This window comes from Sus scrofa, chromosome 8, assembly GCF_000003025.6.
Source record: "Sus scrofa isolate TJ Tabasco breed Duroc chromosome 8, Sscrofa11.1, whole genome shotgun sequence".
Taxonomy (NCBI): domain Eukaryota; kingdom Metazoa; phylum Chordata; class Mammalia; order Artiodactyla; family Suidae; genus Sus; species Sus scrofa.
The window spans coordinates 111,454,881-111,470,504 of record NC_010450.4 but is presented as its reverse complement, the minus strand read 5'-3'; the positions used below and the strand labels follow the sequence as shown (position 1 = coordinate 111,470,504).

General features: G+C 40.7%; 1 long non-coding RNA gene across 1 annotated transcript in view; it reads left to right on the top strand.

Annotated features, from left to right (window-relative positions):
• The window catches only part of LOC110261984, a 112,437-nt gene that overhangs the window by 16,809 nt on the left and 80,004 nt on the right, over positions 1 to 15,624 (top strand). Inside the window, exons 2-3 of the long non-coding RNA XR_002346454.1 lie at positions 7,779 to 7,782; positions 7,874 to 7,879. This is a non-coding gene — a long non-coding RNA (uncharacterized LOC110261984). The remainder of the gene's footprint in view (positions 1 to 7,778; positions 7,783 to 7,873; positions 7,880 to 15,624) is intronic.

Sequence of the window (15,624 nt, the reverse complement as noted above, 5' to 3'; positions counted from 1 at the left end):
GCACCTCTTCTTATCTCATGAGCACCAGAATTACAATTCTATATGAACTTTTGTTCTTTAAAATATGAGATCAGGGATGGAGAGGAGGGTGGATTAAGAAGAAAATATTTTTGGATCGGGTCTGCAAATTTATGGCTGTTTCATTTTGGGTAAACCATTGTCCTTTTCTGGCATTCAGATTCATCAACTTTAAAATGGAGATAAGACTACTTACTCTCGTTAATTCATGTTACTAGACTGAATAAACTCATCTAACATATTGCTATTTTATAAATCCCCCTTGATTTTGAGCTTACGAAATAACGAATCAAGTCTTTATTACCTTGTAAGCATTCAATTAAAAAAAAATTAAATGGCCACACCTGCAGCATATAGAAGTTCCCAGGCCACGGACTGAATCTGAGCTGCAGCTGCGACCTACGCCAGATCCTTTAACCCACTCCTCCTGTTGGGGGATCGAACCCAAACTGAAACAGTTGCAGTGGATTCTTAATCCACTGCAGTTGGATTCTTAACCCACTGCACCACAGCAAGAACTCCCTCAATAACTTGTCTGTATCTGAAAGTGTGAGTTATACCTGATTCAAGGTAGTAGCAGAAAGGGAATTGCAACTTAGGTTGAAAGAGGAAAGTAGTAGGAAAACTTTTGTTTTGTCTGTTTACATATCAGATAGACTTTTTACAAGGTTTAAACTATGTGGACAAGATAACTCATGGCACAGTAAAAAGAGGAGAAAGAAAGGAGAAGGAAGGGGTAGGGGAAGGAGAAAGAAGAGGTGGCTTGGATTTCGAGGGGAAGATGTGTTCAATTTTGAGTCTGGCGTGCTTGTGAGACATTACATGCAAATGTTTAGAGGGTGATATGGGGACAGACTCCAAGAGATCAAGCTTTGGGAATCAGCCCATTATTTGGAAGGATGTGCAGTGTGAAGACAGAGGTCCAAGTCTGAAAGCCCGAGGGAGATCAATACTTCATAAATTAGCAGAGGAGTTTGAATCCCCCAAACAGGGAGATACGGAGAAGCCTGCAGAGCATGGTGTCATGGAATCCAAGGGAAGAGGGCCTTTCAAGAATGAGGAGTTCGTTCAGCAGTTTCATGTTACGGAGAAATCAAGTAAGATAAAGACTGAAAAAGCTTTGGGCTCTGGAGCAGGGCTTGCTAGCTTAAAAAAGAAAAAAAAAAAAAGAACAGAGAAAGAATAAGAAAAAAATAGAGAAAAAAATTCTTATACTAAACCATGCTAAATTATTGACCTGATTTTTATAGTTTTTTTAGTCATATAAGTTTTGTTTTGTTTCGTTTTGTTTGTTTGTTTGTTTTGTGGGGGGGGCAGCATGCCTGCAGCATGTAGAAGTTCTTGGGGCAGGGATCCAACCTATGCCATATCTGACAGCAGTGACAATGCCAGATCCTTAACCCACTGCACCACCAGGGAACTCCCTCTCAGCCTAAGAGATTTTTAATGTCCCTATTTTATATGTCTGGATTGACAAGGGCCATCAGAATGATATCAAATGTAAATTGCAACTTTAACTTCTTTTACTTTCTCATCTTGAAAATTAAACCAAACTAATAATTCAGTGATCATGCCTGTGCAAGTATAGTGGCAAAATGACAAAATATAAAACATATTAATAATTTAAAATTACATATTACTAAGTCAGAACTACATAATAAAGTGGGTGAGATTATTTTAAAATACAAGTGAACTTTTGACCATAAACAGCAGTTTTGCGTAGTTAAGAGCATAGATTTCAGAGTCAGACTAAGTTTGAATCTCTGCTTGACTACTTGCTGTTATTATGATTTGGGCATGTTTACTCTCTTGTGCCTCAGTTGCTTTTTTTTTTTTTTTTTTTTGGTCAAACCTGCAGCATGTGGAAGGTCCCGACCAGGGATCAAACCTGCACCATTGCAGTGACCCAGGCCACTGCAGTAAGAAGGCTGGATACTTAACCTGCCTACCACTGGGGAACTCCTGTGCCTTAGTTATCTTATTTGTAAAATGGAGCTGATAACAGTATTCCTTTATAGCTTTTGTATGAGGACTCATGAGTTAACATTAGACATTGTTTGGCACATATTCCTACTATGTATGTATAAGAATTCTACAGCAATTATACTTAGAAAATAACCATAGCTTTAATTTCACCTATGTGTATGCACACCCATATTGACTTACTCTCTAACTCACCAAAAATACTGTGACCTGCCAGTGTCCCATATTGTAATTCACATAAACAACTTCATAAAAGCAATCGCAGTAATAGTGGAGTAATAGTATTTATTTGTCTAGTTTTACTTGTAACCAAAGGTGGTCAGTTAAGGAACTCTAACCACTCTTCGGTCTAGTCCTTGAAGTTTTTTGGAGGGGGGCAAGGTGTAGGCAAGTACCTCATTTGCATATTGTTGACATCAAACTGATGGAAATTCTTTCTGGACTTTTTCTGTGTCGGTCCTATTTTTACAAGTCAGTTAGAACCGCAAGAGTTCTTGCTAGTCCCTTGCATTGGTTGGCTAGTGTTGTGCAAGAAATCACAACCACAGTACCTTAAAAACATGGATTTCTGATAGCACAGTCAGGAGTCAGGGGTGCACTGTCTGCATCCTGGATTCAGGCTCCCCCCAGGCTCAACCAAGGTGCTGGCCAGGACTGTGTTCCTCTCTAGGGCTTAGGATTCTTTTCCAAGCTCCCTGCTTGTTGGCAGAATTCAGTTTCTTGCACTTGTTAACCTGAAGTCCCCATTTTTTGGCTGATTGTTGTCATCTAGAGGCTGTCTCCCTTTCTTGCCCTGTGTCTCTTCCATGCCCAGGGTCCACCCCACAGGTTCGTTTCCTCCAGGCCAGCAGGAGACTCTCTCACTTCTAATCACTCAGGGAAGTCCTGGACTCTAAACGGATGACACAATGCAAAAAACCAAAAAACCAAAACAAAAACCCCAAACCAAAAAAACCTGCCATGGTTAATGTCAGCACAACTCATCTCATTAGACATCGGGAAGTGTTAAACTCAGATCAGTGAATACAGGTTTTTATAAACTTCCCATTTCCACTTGAAAGCTTGAATCTTGTCCTTGGGAACAAAAGCTGAGAATTATTTTCCTCGGAGTAATAGGGTCCATTTGTTCACTTTTTCCGCCAAGAAAGCAACAGCTGGATACCCAAACTGCAATAATCATAGCTGGTCAGTTGTTCTTTAAGGAAAAAATGGTGCTGCCTGAATAAAGTGGCTAGTTCAGCTCTTGCATTGAATAATTTCCTTTTCTTTGAGACCATTCCTCATCATCATGTTTTTAGCCTCAAGACCCTTTCAGAGGGTCCTTAAGGTCAACAGCATTTTCATAATAATACTGAGATGGGATCTGTTTATTTTCCACTGTATTGACAGTTGCAAAAGCAGTGGGGAGGTGAGTGAGCTGACTGGCCCCTTGGCATGAGTCACGTCAGGGCTGCAGGCTGTGCTGGTAGCCCCAGTTCATCACCACCCACCAGCAGTCAAAGAAAAAAATGCCAGTTGCACTTAAGAATGTCCTTGATGGAACAGTAACCATCATATATTTTATGAAATCTTGGTCCTTGAATGCACATATTTTAAGTTAGCAAATGAAAAGCACATAGAAAGCGTTCATGGTTGAATATATATAACTGATCATCTTTTCCTTTGTACTCTTTGACTTTGCTTTAATGTTGAGAAAATTGTAATTCCTTTACATACCTGATAAATATTGTATTACGCTCTTTTTTTTTTTTTTTGGACCACACCCGGCATATGGAATTTCCCAGGCTAGGAGTCAAATCAGAGCTACAGCTGTCAGTCTACACCACAGCCACAGCGACTTGGGATCTGAGCTGCGTCTGTGACCTGTATCACAGCTCACAGCAATGCCCGATCCCTGACCCACTGAGCGAGGCCAGGGATCAAACCTGCATCCTGATGGATACTAGTCAGATTGGTTTCTGCTGCACCACAACAGGAACTCCTGTTACACTCGTTTTGTTACTTTTAAAAAATACTTAAATTTTCAGTTTCTTAGAGTTGCTTTTGCTTTCTTGTATCAAGGATGTGCTAACATTTCCCCTCAAATCACTGGCAGTTTCTCTCAACATCACTGTCTTAGAATGCTTTATTTTATTTTATATTTTAACATGTGACTTAGCCACAAATCTGTAATGAAATTCAGACATGATACATAAATTTTTTTTTAGCCTCTGTGACATTTGAAGTTGATTTGAAATTCTAAACAGTAAAAAACATTTAAAAATCTCTTTTTAGTCCTTTCTTAAGCTGCTAAATTCAAGACACCATTTTCAAGTTATAGCGTAGTTATAGTTCTTCTAATTTCATTTAACTATTTGCATCTCAAGCGATATTTATTTCAATATGTATTGAAAAATTCAATATTTAAGATACTAAATAGATTTAAGATATTTAAAGTAGATTTAAAATGGCTTGGATTTGAAAACAAGATATGAAGAGCTGATAACTGAATTTGGAATTAAGAGCCTTCTTTAATACCTGACACTTAGAGGTTGAATGAGGTAGAATGTTTTTTATTTTTATTTTATTTTTTTATTTTTTTTGTTTGTTTTTAGCCTCTCTGAACTTCAGCATCTTCCTTCTGTATAAAGCCAGGTCTAATTATCATTTACCCCCACAGGTATGCAATGGGATTAGGACGAGAAAATGCACTGTTTTAGTAGCTGCTCAATAATTGTTAGTGAGGCCGACTACCATGTGTCATAATGTCCCTCTAGAATAATCCATTCTGAGTTATGACTCAGAAATGGACATCCAGAAAAAGACCCTTTCTTGGGAATTTTTCTATGAGGAATTTCCAAAACACCTAAAGTTTGTGGTGAATAGTAGAACACAACTTTGATACATAGATGTTTTTTTTGATAAAACTGGCATGACATCAGCAATTTGTAAATTGTGTTTTGAGTAAATATATGTTCCTCTTCTAGATAAATAATTGCATGTTTTCTGTCAAAAATAATTTAAAATTTTATCACATTTAAAGTACTTTATGTTTTCATCAATTAAACTATCAAAATAGGTTATGCACATAAAATGAAAGAATGCCAGGAGAGAGGACTAAAAATATACATTTGTAATTAGATGAACAATTGAATCCTGTTCTGATACATTTTTGTTTGTTTGTTTGTTTTGGCTGCACCCACGGCCATGGGGAAGCTCCTGGGCCAGGGATAGAACCTGTGCCACAGCAGTGACAACACCGGATCTTTAACTGCTGGTCCACTGGGGAATTCCATGTTCTGATACATGTTTGAAAGAAAGTACTGTTTTCACCCATTTATGGAAGAGGAATAAACTCATAAAATTTTTGTAGTAAATACCCGGAGCAAACCCTCATATAAACTTATAAGATGACAGATATAAATCGTTGAGAGTCAATACACTAGTCACATTTCATATGGCAAAAAAAATCTCATTTATAACTATTTATAACTATTTAACAGGGCTTTTGTATGTCTAAAAGGTCATGTCTTTGATATACTTTGCTCATGTAGAGTCATAGTGTTTTTTAAAAACAATATTACTTTTATATCAATTAGAAAATTAACATTGGCATAATAGCAGTCCGGCAAATTTAATAGATTTGCCACATTGATAGGAGGTAGACAGAGCGTTGACTTCTGCATGTATTTTCTCAAAGCAAAGGGCACACAAGCTAAACATTTCTAATGCATGTTTTGCTCTGAAAGCATTAGACCTATTAGGACAGGCAGGAGGAACTTTGCTCCTTGAGTGCCCCCACGGTAAGTTGCGAGTTTTAGGGCTAAGCCAAGCTGGCATGCAAGAGGGGTTGCTGTTGATCTTTTATACTAATTTTGGATTAATTGTGATCTGCAGCGCTGCGTAAACATGCTATCCTGGTGCTTTAGCTTCTCCACAGCTAAACATTAATCCTTCTTAATGCTCTAAGTCAACTTTTAGTCCTTAGAAGAATTTACCTTAATCTCTGGCTAGTAAGTTAACTGATTTACAAAACATAATCCATGAGCCCAGAATCTTAAGGATGTGTGAACAGCAGCAACCTACCTTTACACAATTCACTGGACTGGATGCTTTGCAACACAAACTGGTGAAGGGGAAGATCCCTAGCTGTACATTTAAAAGTCTGGTTATTTTGTTGTATTTCAACGTAACAGTCCAATATCTGACCTTATGTTTGTTTGAGGTTATTTGTGTGGATACACACTATGTGTGTGTGCGTGTGTGTGTGTGTGTGTGTGTGTGGTTGCCATCTGTGATTTTACAAGTATTTCTAGCAGGAGTCAATTACTTTTCTGCATTGTATTTTTTTTTTTTTTCTCCCTTGGGTCTTGGCAACTAATGTAGTCAGTCATCTGAATTAGTGACAGATCTTTCTCCATGCTTAGGTACCATTTTATTTTATTTCCTAATTATTTAAACATGTGCATGATGATCATGGAACACTGCCCTATAGACTATGTCTGGTTTTAGTCTCTCGAATTGCAGTACGACCATCAGCATTAGTGATGACAACCTCAGATGGTTCTATGATGTAGTTTGGTTTGGAAATCATTTATGTTGCTTGGTTTTTTAATTTGAAACTCACTTGACTGTTGGGGTCTTCAAGGGTTATGTTCTCTCTTACTTCCAGGCAGCCAGGCACATTTATATTTGGTGGCGGGTCTGCTCCATCCCACTCCGCTCGGGGCTCTCTGATTTCTTACATACATCCCTCCTCTGTGAAGCTTTCTCTCAAATTACTAAAGCTAGATTTGTCAAGCCTCCCTAGTTGAAGGGTGACATCTTGTATACATTTGGTAAGCATAGCTCTTCTTTACCAAATTCGGACTCCTTAGACCTTGGTTTTCATCACAGAATTATAAATGCTCATATTATCTCTTCCCTTATGCTTTCAGAGATTTGTGGAGTTTCGATTGAGTCTTTGTCCAGTGTGGCTGTTGGGCCGCTGCTTGCTTATTCACCTAAGTGGCAAATATAGCCTGGAAACAGGCAAACAAAGGCGAAGAGTAGCCTTACCACCTTGGTGGGGAGACTGTGCAGAGAGTATTTTGCATCTAGAGACATATCTTCTTCCTGAATATAGATCACTGTTTGGGAGCATAAATGTTTCTTCTGGGCCGTGTGTGTCAGTGAGGGTGTTTCTGCGTGGGTGTGCACTCCCCTGCGTGCACTTAATTCAGTGTCACCTGCCGGGTGAGCAGAGGCCCACTCATCATGTGCTCCCCTGGGGAGGGAATATGGGAGAGACGATCCCAGTGGCCTAAGACCCTTGCTGAATGCTCAGGATACATCCTGCCCCAGTTCAGTGTTAGCAGAGCTCAATTTAGACTTTGGAAAATGGACCTATAGGGATTCTTTGGTCATGTGGACTGTCCAGGGGAGGGATGAAGAGAGCTGCTAGGGAAAGGGGAAAGCCTGGGAGCAGGGGGTAGAGGTGGCCTGGAAGCAGTTGGTGAAGGGCTGGGCTCTAACAGATTTGAGGCTCCTTCTCTCTGAGTTGTCCTGATGGCAGGTGCGCAAGGGTAGGGACTGAGTCATGTTGACCGAGAGCCTTTTATTGGGAATGGTTTAAAATTTGGGGTGCCTTTGGCTTTGGACTGTAGAAACAGGCCCATAAAATGCAGCATTGCAATGTCCTGCCTTCATGCTGCTGTGATTCTCTTCAATTGGCCGCCACGCTTGGTAAATGGTGATACTTTATGCAGCCTTGTGTGCAGACGATGTGAATGAAGTGGGGGTGGGGGTGGACGGTGAAGGGAGGTTGGCCTCCCACCCTGAGCCTGTTGGAGGAGCAACATCCTGACAGGGAAGCTAGAAGCCGCTAGTTCCAGGGGGCTGTGAGTGGTGGCAGGTGCAGGTGGAAAAAGCCAGGCAGAGCAGCGACATGAAATGCAGCTGCCTGCAGGACTCAGGAGGGACCTCCATGCACTTCAACACGTACTTCCTGAGCACATATTATGTGCTCGGTCCTGTTTTAGGCCCTTGGAATAAACCCAACAGGGACACAAACGAAGGTCCCTGATCTTGTGGGGACTGCATTCTAGGAGAGGCTGAGGGTGGCGACAGAAAATAAATCGTATAAATTTAAAAATACATAAATGTATTTATTTCTAACCCATAAATAACTTAGAGGCTGAGTTGTGTCATGGGACAAAGAAAGAAGAGAGCAGGATGAGGCAGATGAGGGGTGCTATGCAGGAGGGAGGATATTTCAAAGTGGTGCAACCAGGGAAGTCTGGTTGAAATGATGTACTTTGATCTGGGGAAGGACCTGAAGGGTGAGAGAGGGCGCTGAAAGGTTATCGGGAGGAAGAATGTTCCAGACAGAGCCAACAGCAAATGCAAATGTTCCAGACTGAGGGAAGAGCAAATACAAATGTCCCAGGGAGAGCGTGTGCCCAGGTTTCCCTGAGGAGCAGAGAGGAAGGCAAGGCGAGGGGCATGAGTGGGTGAGGGCAGATTGGAAGGAGAGAGGTCGGAGTTGCCTTGGAAGCGCCTCCTGGAGAACTGACAGCCCTTTGCCGTGATTTTATTCTGATGTCCGTGCCCAGGAAATGACCTGACCTGCTTTTAAGAGACTCCGATTTCTTGGTTGAGAATTGACCGTCAGGTTGGAAAATGTGGAGCAGGGAGAACCTTGGAAACCAGTGCGTGGTCCAGTGAAGGGCGGGATGTCAGGAGGCAAGATGAATTTCCCTGTCTAGCAAAATGTTAACTTTACATTTAGGTTTTGGAGTTCCCATTGTGGCTCAGCAGTTAATGAACCCGACTAGTATCCATGAGGATGAGGATTCGATCCCTGACCTCGCTCCATGGGTGAAGGATCCGGCATTACCATGGCTGTAGTGTAGGCCAGCAGCTGCAGCTCTGATTCAACCCCTGGCCTGGGACTCTCCATGTGCTGTGTGCGTGGCCCCCAAAAGACAAAAATAACTAACTAAATAACTTATTATAGGTTGGAGGGGTAGTATAAAATGCTATGCTCAAATGCCTGAATTTAGTTTTCATATGCTATGTAAAAGTTTGTTTATAGTTTCCCTAATTACTTATTATGATTTTTCACCTTCCTGATGTACATATCATGAGCTAAACTGCATATTTCCTTTAAATTCTACCCCTGGATTTTACAGAGAAGGACTTCCCATAATATTTTGTATTCGTGGCTCATAATTCCAAGGGGAAAAAAAACTATCATTGACTGTTAATTTCTGGCAGCAGGAAGAATGTACTTGAAAGTATTGAAATGAGGTGGGAGGTGGGGAGGGAACAAGAGAAACTATAAATGTTTCTGCAGTGAAGATTTGATAGTAAAATATAAAAAACCTGAAAGTAACAATGAATACAGGTGTGCCTTGTTTTAAGAAGAAAGATGCCTAGACATTCACATGGTCAATATGAATATCGAATTTGACCAGAAAGAGGGCATTTTGTCAAACCCTCTGACTTTGCAGGTGAGGGACCAGTTGTCTGGGAGAACCACGCGGTGGAGTTCTGCTCCCAGTACAGACTTCCCATCTCCTGGTGTGTTCCCTGCTGTGCCCCTGCTGCTAGTCATTAAAGGGGGGTGATTATGGGTGTCATAAAACAGTTCCTCTTTGAACAGCCAGTTCCCCTAGTGATTTTAAATATTTTACAGGCCATTAACTACACATTAAAAGACCAGTGGCTATAGGAGTGTCTATCAAGCTCGTGCAAATATCGATGAATTAGAAACAAATAAGAATTTTTTGAAGGTAGAATTTGAACTAATAGGAAATGTGATTTCATTTTTAAACATCAGTTAATAGGGAACCGGTGCCATCAAGTTAGATATTTCTCTGTAGGTTTACAAAGACTGGCAGTCATGGATTCTACAAGTGGGATTGAGCCAATGAAAAGGGAAGATCCATCTTTTTGTTCTCTGTGCCCAGTACTGTGTCCTTGATCAGGACTCGGGCGTTGATTGTTAGTTGAAATTCAGTGTACTATATAGAGTATCCTCCCACACAGGAGTCTAAAGGCAGCACTACAAAACACATATTTACACATATACAATAGAGGTAGGACTTTGCTTAACTCTTCAAAAATTGAAATAATTTGTTTGGCGTTAATTTTTCAAATCTCACGGTTACACAAAGCATTCTTTGGCAGTTTGATAACTCAAAGGGGAATGTCAGCTTTTGAGGGGAGCTGCTGTGTCCACAGCATGCGGAAGTTCCCAGGTCAGGGGTCAAACCCACGCCACAGCCACAGCAGTGACCATGCCAGATCCTTAACCACTAGATCAACAGGAACTCCGGGAAATGTCAACTTTTAATGGATGCAGCCATATATGCCAAAACACTCATATATATATGTGTGTGTGTATGTATGTATTTATTCTCACTAATGGTCTTCTCCCACTCCAAAATGTCTGGGATAGGAAAAAATGGGTGAGAAACAGAACAGTGAAAAGGAAACTAGGAAGTTCTAATATTTTTCAGCATTATCTTTTCCCTTTTTATGCACTTATACTTTTGTAAACTACCATCTATTTGAATGTAGAGAAGCAGTATGGCATAGCAGTTAAGATTATAGGCACTTTGACACTGTAATTGAGTCAAGTCTGGGTTTGGTGACATGGAGCTTAGCATAAGAGACTCCATTTTGGCTGGTTGTCTTGGTTTTAACAGTACTTAACACAGCCGAACTGGATACTTAAAAATGTTTAAAGCGGTATATTTTGTTATGTGTATTACGCCACTCACCAAAAAATAAGGATTTTTAAAGAAAGAATATAGGCTCTAGAGTCTGACACTTAGCCTTGGATTCAGATCTTCCACTTCTTCTTTGTGGGTCCACCAGAGCTCATTTAACCTCCTTGCAAAATGAATGTGATAACAGAACCTCATAAGGCTGTTGTGAGTATGTTAACACTTAGAACTTGAACGCACGGTAAACTTTCACTAAAAGTGTTAAAATCATGGCTGTATCTCCTTCAAAAATAATTGTGTTTTATTTTAGGTGGGTAAGCTAAAGTGCACAATAACCCTCAATGATATTGCTCTGTTCTTTGGAAATGAACTAGTCATAAAAAGTTATAGTCATCGAATTTTATTGTGTGAATGCACAAAAGGGAAATTCTGAAATGTAATAGATGAATTGGAGCAGGAATTATACTGATTGATTATGAATCTGCTCACACCCCCTTGCATTTTGATGTTTTTATCTCAAAGCCAAGAGCTGGCCACAATGAATAGAAATGGAAAGGTAGAGAGCAATGAAAACTTACTCCATGTATGCTTTTTGAAAGGACTGTTTTAAAATGTGTGAATTTATGTTAGGGAATTTATAGACATCACCTGGGGAACTGGTTTAAATTCTGGGACCACAAAATTTTAAAGCTGACACCAGGGACCTTAGGAAGCAAAATCCCAATCTGTAATTTTAAAGAAGTGGAAGAAATGTGCAGGGTGTTTTATGACTTGTTTCTGTGATGAGGCTGCACTTGTTTCCCTTTCCCATGCTTTCCTTCCACTGGGAGGTGTCTGCATCATTTCTGGTTTTGCTCTCCCTATCCACTCAAAAGAGTTAGATGCTGTATTATGTGCCTTGGTGGTTTAGGACAAGAGACTATTATTCTTTCACCATTCTGGAGGCCAGACTCCTGAAATCCAGGTGGCAGCAAGGCTGTGCTCCCACCAAAGGCTCTGAGGAGTATCCTTCCTTCCTCTATCAGCCTTTGGGGGGCTCCAGGCAGAACTTGAGGCTGCAGAACTCTATGCTCCATTTTCGCTTGGCCATCTCCTCTTCTATAATAAGAGAACCATGGGAATGGGATTCTTCCCTCCCCCTAATCTCTCTCCAGACCCTTGACTTAATCACATCTGCAAAGACCCTTCTTCCAAATGAGGTCACATGCATAAGTTCTTGGGTTTAGGATAGGACACATCTTTTGGGGAGCTACCAGCCCACCCACTACAGGTATGTTTGCAATCTTCCAAGTTAGTGTAGTCATGTGTTTGCCAGTTGTCCTTTCCCTGTATGATAAAGGTGGTTTACTTTTTTGGTTTCCCAATAACAGTTTCTTCACTACTTTTACAGCCTCTATGAAGTTTCCTCTTGCTTTCTGTCTTTGCCTTCCACTGTATCTCAAAGTCAATGCCACATATTTTAGGCATTTTTTTTTTTATTTTTAAAAAGGTAACACCCCATTTCCAGTGCACATTTCTGTATCTTACTGGATAAATTAGTCCTAAATGACTTAAGACAGTAACTTTTTTTTTTCCTTAAAAAATGTAAAGAAATTGTTTAAATTGTTCTGGTTTCAGCCAGATAGTTCTTTGATTGGTCTTGCTGGGTCCTTCGTGTTGTTCTAGTCAGATGATGGGTAGGCTGGGACTGAATGGTCTAAAATGGCCTCAGTCACATGCCTGAAGCTGGATGCTGACTATCCTCTGAGCCTCTCTCTCTCCACTGGGCCTCTCATCCTCTGGGAGGCTAGTTGTGGACCAGGAGGATCCAGCTACCCATCCTGGTGAAGACTCTCAATGTGTGGGATGGCAAAGAGCATCACAGGGTCACAGTGCTCTTACTTGCTTTATGGGTGTCTGCAGTGGGCGCCTGGCTCCCATGGTCAGCGGGTCCCTCCGGATAGCACACGGGGTGGTGGGCAGCACCACCCCTCTCTTGTTGCAGGCAGAGACCCTCTCCCTTCCAGCTGGGTGGAGTGGGGGACAGATGTACTGATGGTCTGGCTGGTGGCCATAGTAGGCACAAGTTGAAGTGGTACAAGGAAGTTCACTGCATATCCAGAACAGGGGAAAACTTCCCCCAGTAAAGAAGAAGAATCTGGGGCCAAGGGAACACTCAACACCAGGCTTCTATAATGGGGAATGTTCCAGGCCCAGGGTGCCTATTGGACGGGCCTGGAGAGGGGTGGCAGGTTGCTCAATGGCTGCTTCTGCTGCACTGGCCTGGATTTCACTATATGGTGACAGCATTCAAAGAGCACAAGAGTGGAAATGCAATACAAATTGGAGTCTAGGTTCAGAACTTATAATTCTCCATCTACAACCAATGGACCAATAGAATTATCAACCAAAACCCCTCACAGATTCACTGGGTGGGGAGTTGGGGAATCGTGTCCGTTCTCTCCTTTTGGAATCTTCCTGCCTACAGAAAGCACACATTTTTCTCCCTTTCTCAATGCCATAGGTTAGAGGAGCAGTCTCCCCTTGGAAAGGCTTGTGGTCGTCCAGCGGTATGTCGGTAGGTTTAGACTCTTCAGAGGTTTAGACTTAGGAAGAATGTCTGTCTGCAGGTATATGTCACATTCTCTAATATCAAACTTAGAAGTACCTAAGGGATATTTTGCCCTTCTTCTGCCTGAAGTCTATAGGTCTTTATCAGTTGGCTCAGACTGCCGTAGAGTATAGGGACATCATTTACTCAGCTTTACATAAACTCAATGACTAAGCAAGCAATAAATGGCCAAGCATTCCTAGGACTCAGATCTCTTCACTTGAAGCCCTGTGTGGTTGTTCTACTCTACTGTCCTGGTGAGGTAAGTTCCTGGACACACATAAAAATGGAACACTCTGATTGGAGTCAAATTCTGCGAAATGCGAAGATTCTTCTGGAAAATGCAAATGCAAAAAATCGAAATATTCATAGAATGAGTAAAGCTGCTTCATGAGTGGAATGTTCAGACGAATGATAATGCAAATAATTACAGGTAATGTATACTGCACATCCTATAAATACTACACTGGACAATAGGCATGTAGATAAGAAAAATATGTGGAAAGTTTTAAGTACTCTCACTTGACAAATGAAGCAAGATAAAGTAGAGGAATGACGTTGGTAAACCTCTAAATGATGTCAGCGTGTCATGTGGCTCCATATAGGATATTACCCACGGACGTCCACATTATTTATTGCTGTCATTATGCATTTTTTTCATTCATGACAACTTCTCAGAAACCATATTGCTGGTTCAGATGAGGAAAGATACTATTTCAGGTTTAGGTCTAAAGCATGGTAATGGTATTTTTATTCTACTAGAGGACCACGTACTGTTTCAGGTCATGTCTTGCCATTTCTGTGTTTATGGAGTTTGTGATGAATTAAGCTCATGTTTTCTTTTAACTTCTGATATATTTATGATATCACTATATACTAAGAGATAGCTGCCTCTCTTTTAGACTTTTTGGTTTTCAAATGAATTATAGCTTTAAGAATAAAAAAAAAGGAAAGTCTCCCCCTGTTTCAAAGGTTTGAAGGCAGAGATGGACTATGTAACGTGTGACCACGTGTCTTTGTTGTTCTATGGAGCTCATGTAGACATTAGGCCTCACAAGTCTAGCAGATTTTAAAGCAAATCCACAGGACGTGAGAGTATGTGAATGAAAAAGTAATTATATCAGAATAACAATTCTGCTCCTTTCTTTTGTTATTGTTGTTGTTAAAATGATTTGTGCACAGAAAATCTTCAAATTAAAAGAATGTGGCCAATCCTCTTCAGTACAAGAATTTTAAGGATTTGTATATTTACACACACATACACACACACACTTGCTTAATACTGGGGGAACATTTAAATGATTTCGTATGAGCTACCTACTTGGTTAGATTATTCTGGAGGCCCATGTCATGAGTTCAAATTCCAGGAGATCAGGAAAATTTTGCATAGAAAAGGACTGGCTTCCAAAACCATGGATTGCCTCCTTCGTCTCAGCCCATCACACAGCCTTTTAAATATTATTCATGTCAAGTCGAGGGGGCTGATAATTTCATGCAAATCTCTCTCTGAGACTGGACTGACCATTGAACAAAAAACAGAATTTGTGATTCACCACCGTTCTTTCTGCATGTAAAGCACCTATGCATTTCAGATAACTTTCATACTCATTTTGCTGAAATGAGACTGAAGAAAATCTCAAAAATAATATCTACTTTTGTGGGGAGTCGCTAAGGTGTGGTTGGGAGAATTTATTCTGAGAAGAAAGACTTCAAGTCAAAATACCTATAAAAAAAAGGACCAAAGGGAGCCATTAAAACACCAAACCTTTAGCATTATCACCTTCATTCCAAAGAGAATCCTTCTACTCTTTCTTGCATTTCTTATTTCATCTCCTCCATTGTCTAGCAAAACGTATAATTGGTATATATAATGTGCACTTGCAGCTTTTATAAAAATTCATATAGACTTAGAGTTTCATGACCACTGAAAACCTTCCTTTATGTATTAATGAAGCAGCTTAGGTTGTTGCTTGAGAGGTCAGGAATGCAAATACTGAACAACAGTGAAATTTTAAGCCAAACCACATGTAAATAAATAAATATAAACAAAAATATTCTGGCTTTTTTTTTTTTTTTTTTTTTGTCTTTTTGTCATTTCTTGGGCTGCTTCCATGGCATAAGGAGGTTCCCAGGCTAGGAGTCCAATCAGAGCTGTAGTCGCCAGCCTTCGTCAGAGCCACAGCAACGTGGGATCCAAGCCACATCTTTGACCTACACCACTGCTCACGGCAACGCCGGATCCTTAACCCACTGAGCAAGGCCAGGGATTGAACCCACAACCTCATGGTTCCTAGTCGGATTTGTCAACCACTGTGCCACTGATGGGAACTCCTGAGTCAG